The sequence below is a fragment of the Lactuca virosa genome, chromosome 6 (assembly GCF_052849685.1).
Source record: "Lactuca virosa cultivar CGN04683 chromosome 6, Lactuca_virosa_CGN04683_v6, whole genome shotgun sequence".
Classification (NCBI taxonomy): domain Eukaryota; kingdom Viridiplantae; phylum Streptophyta; class Magnoliopsida; order Asterales; family Asteraceae; genus Lactuca; species Lactuca virosa.
Genome location: NC_136431.1, coordinates 149,505,654 through 149,513,073, shown reverse-complemented (window position 1 = coordinate 149,513,073; position 7,420 = coordinate 149,505,654).

Genomic DNA, 7,420 nt, shown 5'->3' with positions numbered 1-7,420 from the left:
TACCCAATTTCGAATCTTTGACTTTAAACTGTCAGTTAAATCAATTTCAACAGTTTTGGGCATTGCAATGTAATCATTCAATGGGACAGGTTTAACATTGATTTTCCCCTTTCCATCCTCTGTTCGACGTCCTTCATCATTCTTTTGAGGAATCTCTTTCCACTTTTTCACATATAGATTCGACTCTTGTGATGATGAACTTACATTCATCAAATCACTTCAGTAGCTCTCGTAAGCATACATGATTTGCTCTTGAGAGTACTTTCCCGAATGAAATTGTTTCCCTTTACCTTCGAGCCAATGACTGATGTTTTTCACATTACCTCCTCCTTTCGCAAAATATGCTTTCACCTTCTGTTTCAACTTAGGATTTGGAAAGTGTGGATTTGTGGGCTTAAAATGTTCATTTTTCTTCCCTTGAACGTCTAATTTTTCAAATTTTCGTTTTCGAAAAGACAGTTTTGGTAAACAATGAAATCGATTTTGATATTGATTATTATAACCAAGAATATTTCAATTGAAATCACTTTGTCCTCGTTGAAAACGTCTTTGACAATGAGTTGGATTGAAATTTCTTTGTTCATTATTTCGAACAAAATTCCATTGACCTTTGTTTTGAGCAAACCTTTCATTTTCAAGATTTGGTCCATTATTTCTTGGACGTTGATTTTGAAGAAATTTTCCATTTCCTTGTTTTTGCACATTTCGAGATCGTACTTGATTTTGAACATTAGTTTGACTTTTTGAAATATAATTTTGCTTTTGAGATGACTTGGTTTGAACAAATGTCTTATTTTGATAAAAAGTCCTAACTTGTTCAGTTGATTTGGCTTAAAAACCTATTGTTTTTAAAAAGCTTTGACATTTTTCCATTAAAATTTATTTCGAGCTTTTGTAGTTGAAATACCTTCCTCACCAACAAATTTTTGAACACTTTCATTGAAAACTTGTGTTTTTGTCTTTTGAGATTTCGAAACAGATTTTTTGGTTTGATTAACAACTTTTGATTTTTCTGTTTTTACTTCTTAAACACGTTTTTGTTTTTGTCTTTCAAAAGTTGTTGAATTTTTGTTCAGACCATTTTAACTATGCATTGGTTCGAATAGAAACCTTATTATGGTACATCTTTATTATCTTCTTCAATAAGTTCGCTTATTTCTAGATTTACCTTGTCACCATTTCCAGAAGTGACAAACACTTGGCTTAGAAATCCAACCTCATCAGTCCATTTGAATGATGGATAGACAACAGAATTAGATTCTAGATAATGTGGAAATTTGTCTTTTAAAACCTTTTCGAACTCATTTGATTCTTTATAGAATTGTTCAACAACGACTCTAAGAATAGGTGTTTCATTCGAAACATCATCCTCATTGCCTTCATATTCTTCTACCACAACTTGATCAAAAGGATCATAAACTTTCAATTTAGAGGGTTGAGCATTGTTAACCTTCACCATTGAATCATAACAAATTTCTTTGCCTTTTGCCATCAAATTGACATTAATAACAGATAACTGAGTACAATCAACAATTTCCTCCTCCTGAATATCAGTGATATTCTCATAATCATCTTCGATATCAGCGAAATTTTGTTGAAAGTCTAATGTTGAATTCTCAGTCATGTTCAAAATTTTAACTTGTTCATTTTTAGTTAGAGTTTCATTCACTATATGCACAAGTTCATCAGCATTTAGACATTCATCAATCTTAATAATTCGATATGCATAAGAATCATTAGGCACTTTATCAAACTCGGAAATTTTCTTTTCGCAGTCATAAGAAGTAGCATCTACTTTTTCTCTTTCATAAGCTTAGAATGGTAATAATTTTCGATGCAGTTCTTTGCAGATATCATAAGCATGATGTAATTCTGTAAGCTTAGGATACAATCATTTAGCAGAGTTATAGTAGATATTTCTTTGTTTAAGTAACAAAACATTATCATTCCTAACCAAATCCCTATCTACTATAATGTTTGGACATTGAAGCTTTAAGTTCTTTATCACACTCTTCTTAACCTCCATCTTATTTCAAAGATCATATAGTAATGATTTTGATTGTTCAACTTCTCTACTCACGGAAATCAACATATTATTAAGATAATAAAGAGTATCATCAAAATTTATCAAAACTCCATTATAAGTAATAGAGGGAATATTAAGATATTCAAGAATATTACATACCTTCGCATACATTGGTGATTTGTCGCTTGTAGTTGATATAAAGCAAGTTCCAGTAACCTTCTCATCCTTCAAATCATCCTCTTCGAACTGAGCGGACATAGCTCCATGGGTGGATTCCTCATTTCCTCATCACCAGACCCAGATGACCAGATCTGATATTTCCTATCACTCTCATCTCCTCCTTTCACCATCAAGGAGAGTCCCTTTGTGCGTGCCTTCAACTCCTTAGTTTTCTCAATGTAGTATGCTTCATCTTTCACCTCCCCATCAAGGAAATTCCCTTTGTTCGTGCCTTCAACTCCTTAATTTTCTCAATGCAGTATGCTTCATCTTTCACCCTCTCCTTCTTCTCTTCCTTCTTTCGCAGCATGCAGTCTTTGGACAAGTGATTCGAACCATTGCAATAGTTGCAATCATAGCCTGAATCCCCTTTCAGCTTCAACGGCTTCTTCTCAATCACAGTCTTTCCATCCTTCTTCTCCTCCTTCGACTCCACTCTTGCACCTTTACTTGTTGACTTATTCACTTTGAATTCACTATTGTTCTTTTACTTTGGATTAAACGACTTTTTGAAAAACTTTTTCACTTTACTATTCGAGTAATAAGCCACCACTTCATCCTCAAAATTCACCAAAAATTCTTTTTCGTCAACATCCTGTTGTTCACCATATTCGATTGTAGAGTCCTTGTATGTCACCTTCGACATTAAAGCCAATAATCCACCTAAGCTCAACTTCCCTTCTTCAGTACTCTCATTAATTTCACTTTCATTGGCACACAGAACGTTGTAAAAATCAACCAGTGAATAACCATCAAAACTCTATTAAATTTTAATCATCAAGCTTATGTTCTTCCATTCCTTTCGCAGCCCCATCAAGAAAGTCAAATTGTATTCTAGAGTCGAACGAGTGACACTATAGTGAGTACACTTAAAGATCAACTCGTTCAAGCGATCATAGTATAACTCAATGGCTTCATTATATTTCTTCTTGAACTCACCCAATTCCAACATGCACTGCTTTACTGAACTTTTCTTGTCTTCTCATTGCCCTGTTATTTCTCTTTCAACATATCCAAAATTTCCTTTGCGGTTTTGCATTCGAACATAGCTGTAAACAACTGGTGGAAGAGTACCACGTAGTTCTGGACGACATTTCTTATCATTTGATTTTTGTTTATCTATTTGTAAAGCAACATTGTGACAACCGGCAAATTTCTGGTCAAGTCAAAGTCGAGTCAAGGTCATCGAGTCATCTGGTCAACTTATCTAGTGTTTATTTGTTAGGGTTTACTTATGTTTGCAAATGTATGACTCTAAATTTTAAATGCAAAGTAACACTTGAAGGTTTTAAATGTTCCAAACTTAAAACCCTAATCTTATTGAGGAAGTAACAGCTCTATAAAACATTAGTAAGTGCCCTTCGGGGTATATAACACTCGAAATGGGATGTAACTAAGTCTACGACCTTTGATCTGCGAAGAAAAACATTAGTAAAGGCCCCCGGCAAAGTCTCTCTCAATCTCTCCCACTGTATCTCTCTCTCTCCAAAATCTCTCCAAGAATATGAAGTCCTTTCCCAAATCTCTCCAAAAATATGAAGTCTTTTCCCAAATCTGTCCAAGAATATGAAATCTCTCCCTCATCTATCCAAGTATGTGAAATCTCTCCCAAATCTCTCCAAGTATGTAAAATCTCTCCCAAATCTCTCGACATACGTTCCTCAGTCGAAATCAGCCCAAAAACCGGAGAAGAAAACCCAATAGGAACATTTTGGTCAGGAAGCTCTTGCTCCGGAACCCTCTTGGCCGGAACCCTCTTGGTCTGGAACCCTCTTGGTCTTGAACCCTCCTGGTCCAGAACCACTTAGTCCAGAACACCTTCTAAGGAACAAAGAGGAGTGCATTTTCGGAACCTTTGTGCTTCGGACCTTCTCGCATGACTCCGGAAGATCTCGCTTAAGGCTGCTTCGGAAATTTCTTGACCTGCTCCGGAATTTTGAGCCGCTTCGCACCTGGTCGGTCCGGACTGCTGACGCCGCCTCCTGACTTCGGAACTTCGGCTGTGACTCGGGAATTGCGAGATTTAGCTCCGGAACTCCTCTATATGCTCCGGAAATCCGAGAAGACGCTCCAGAATTTGTTTAGTGGCTCCGAAATCCCTCCTAAGCCTTCGGACCCTCGCAGAAACCAGCCCCCATTCCGGATTTTTGCCATTTTCGGACCTTTTAATCATTTTAAGGCATTTTGACGCCGAAAATCACACCAAACTCATATTTTTCCTATCTTAGACCCCTTAAATCACTATTTTATGCCAAAATCAATTATTTTAATATATTTATATAAAATAGAACCCAAGATTTTTAAGGAGATTCTAAGCAAATAAAGGGGGTTGACTTTATGATGTGACCCTAATTCCTCATTTTCCATGCAAATTCCAAATAAACATGTATTATCCAAGGGAATTAAGCCTTACCCACCAGCTTTCCATGCAAATGTCAAGTCACCCTTATCCTCCCCTTTTGATACGTGAACCTTTCCTCCCTTATTCCACTTCTTACTTCCTCATCCAGTAAACTCCTAAGAATTCTCTCAAACTCCTTCAAGACTCAAGCTTCATTCCTTAAGGAAAGATTCCAGAATTTTTGTAAGTGTTCATCCTCTTTTACTAGTGACTCTTCATATTATTCCTAAGACTTCCTTATATTTACACATATAATTATTCTTAGGATTTTCTAAAGTTCAAAGAACACTTCCAAGTGCTGGAACTTGGTGTTGGGTTTTAGTATACTACAACATCCTATGGTACACATACAACCCTAAATACCTTGGATCTATGTTTTCTCTATTATACATGCAAATATGAAGTTTCCAAGATATTACCCTATACTAGCATACAAATATCATATACTTGGGTAATAAAATAGATAAAATACATACCTTTTTTTTTATGTAACTTGTCTTCATGAAGCTTGAGTGCCTAGTGCCCCAAGTGTGACACATCCAATGGTTCATACAACACCATGAACACTTGGAATAACCTTGAGAATAAGGATACTTTGGTTCTCTTTAGTGAAATCGGCCTTGCTCTTTTTGTGTACACACACTAGTTCCAATTTCACCAACCAAGGACATCTTTATATAGTGTGGAGATTAGGGTTAAACCCTAATACCCATGACCTTTCATTTCATATGATCCATGGGTTAAACACTCCATGGACTATCAATGAAAGCTTAGCCCAACCTAAATGAACTTGGCCCATCACACACATATATCTTAGAGTCCATATTTAATTAGTTCCTTTTGATCACTTAATTAATTATAAATTAATTCTTGATCAATACTAATTAAATAATATGATTATATATTAATATATTAGAACTTATAATATATATTAATATAAATCAATAGTATCCTTTTTCCTCATCTTGTCTATCCAATTGTCTCGATGCCATGCAACCCAAATGGACCATGCCGGGTCGGGTCAAGTCTTACCAATTATAGTTATGGACTTAGACATTAATCCAACAGTCTCCCACTTGGATAAGTCTAAAACTATTATTGAGTATGACTTCAAACCCCGACTAGCAATCGTAGCTCTCAAAAGCTTCTGTTGAACTCTGACCTTGCCGATGAACTCTTACCATTCTCAATGACTTGTCCATTAGATAAGGGATCATATATTCCTCCATTCTAGATATCATATGGACTGAGACATGGACTATCAATCATTCTCTCTGTCCATTTGTGGTTTCCCGATTTCCGATTTATGACGACTGACTGATTGAACAGATCAAATCAGTCCTGGCTTGGCCAAACACTCACATGTGTCATCATTAAATCATCGAGGGGCCCACAGATATCGCTTTTATCCTGAAGGTAAAAAGGAATGGATAAACTTCGACTCATATGGCTTGTTCTACTACTTGTTGAATCATACACAAAGGCACGTTTTATAACATCGAGTTACCAATGCGGTTTCGTGCAATCAATGTACAACCAACTCATAGTAACAACTCATATCTCTAGGTTTGAAGAATATAAGATATTATCGTCTCATGATCACTCGTGATAAAATCCATGAAGTGATTCCAATGAGCGTGAGTTGAATCCAATACTCAGAACTTATGAGCACTCATGAGTGTTGTAGCACAACTTTGTCCACCAACTTGGACCTCTACAAGCCAAACCATGACAGTCTTGATTCATATCTACTTCCAACATATGACCGACTGTGGATGGTTTGAATAACTTAGTCATTCCGGAAGAATAACCTAGTTATTATGGAAGTCAAATCATGCAAAGTGAAACACAAGAATAAATGAATCAAATATGGTATCAAATCCTATGAATATAAATAGACCACTTTTATTTATCACCATACTAATTACTCATTATTCATTGCTTCGGTTTTATCAACTTTATACTTGAATTAAAAAAACTAGTTGTCCCATGCTCCAAGCATGTACACTATGTTTTTCTAAACAATAGCTTTGACATACACCTAGTATGCACTCTATGATCCTTACTTTGTGAAATAAACCAACTGACCAAACTTTCAATGATTCTAATTTCATACTCCCAAATCGAAATCTTGTTAGGCTTTAAACTTAAATGCACTACCCTCTTGCAATTAATGTGTCCAAAGTCACAAAGACTTGTCAACAACCATTACAGGGTATTCCAAGTAAGACCTACTCAATGGACACAAAGCCTTATGTTCAAAGTATGCATTGCTTTGAACATGCTTCTTGCACTAAGTTTTTTCTAATCTTACACAGATTGCTTCTATCTATGGAGACAACTCTATATTCCCATTTTGAGTACCACTTCTGAACAAGAGTTGCCTCTTTTCAGACTATGTCAATGTGGCCCTTCCAAAATTTACACTATACTTCCAACTGTCCTTGAGCAACCAATCTTTGGTAAACCTTAGATTGTCCTCGACAATTGCTTAATCACTTTAGTCATATCCAATTCCAGACATTTTCCCCTTAATGCCCCAAGGCATTTGGAAAAATTCAGAAACGATAAATATTATAGCACATGTAATCGATCTTGTACCCAAAGTAAATGGGACACGATTCATGATGTAAAAATTTTATTTGCCATGTTCTCACAATTCGAACTATGAAGAGAGTTGCCGTAATCATAATCGAATTTTGAGAACGCCACATATATAGAATTTCCTTATGTTGAACCATTCCAACATAACATTCATATATATCCTTGACTAA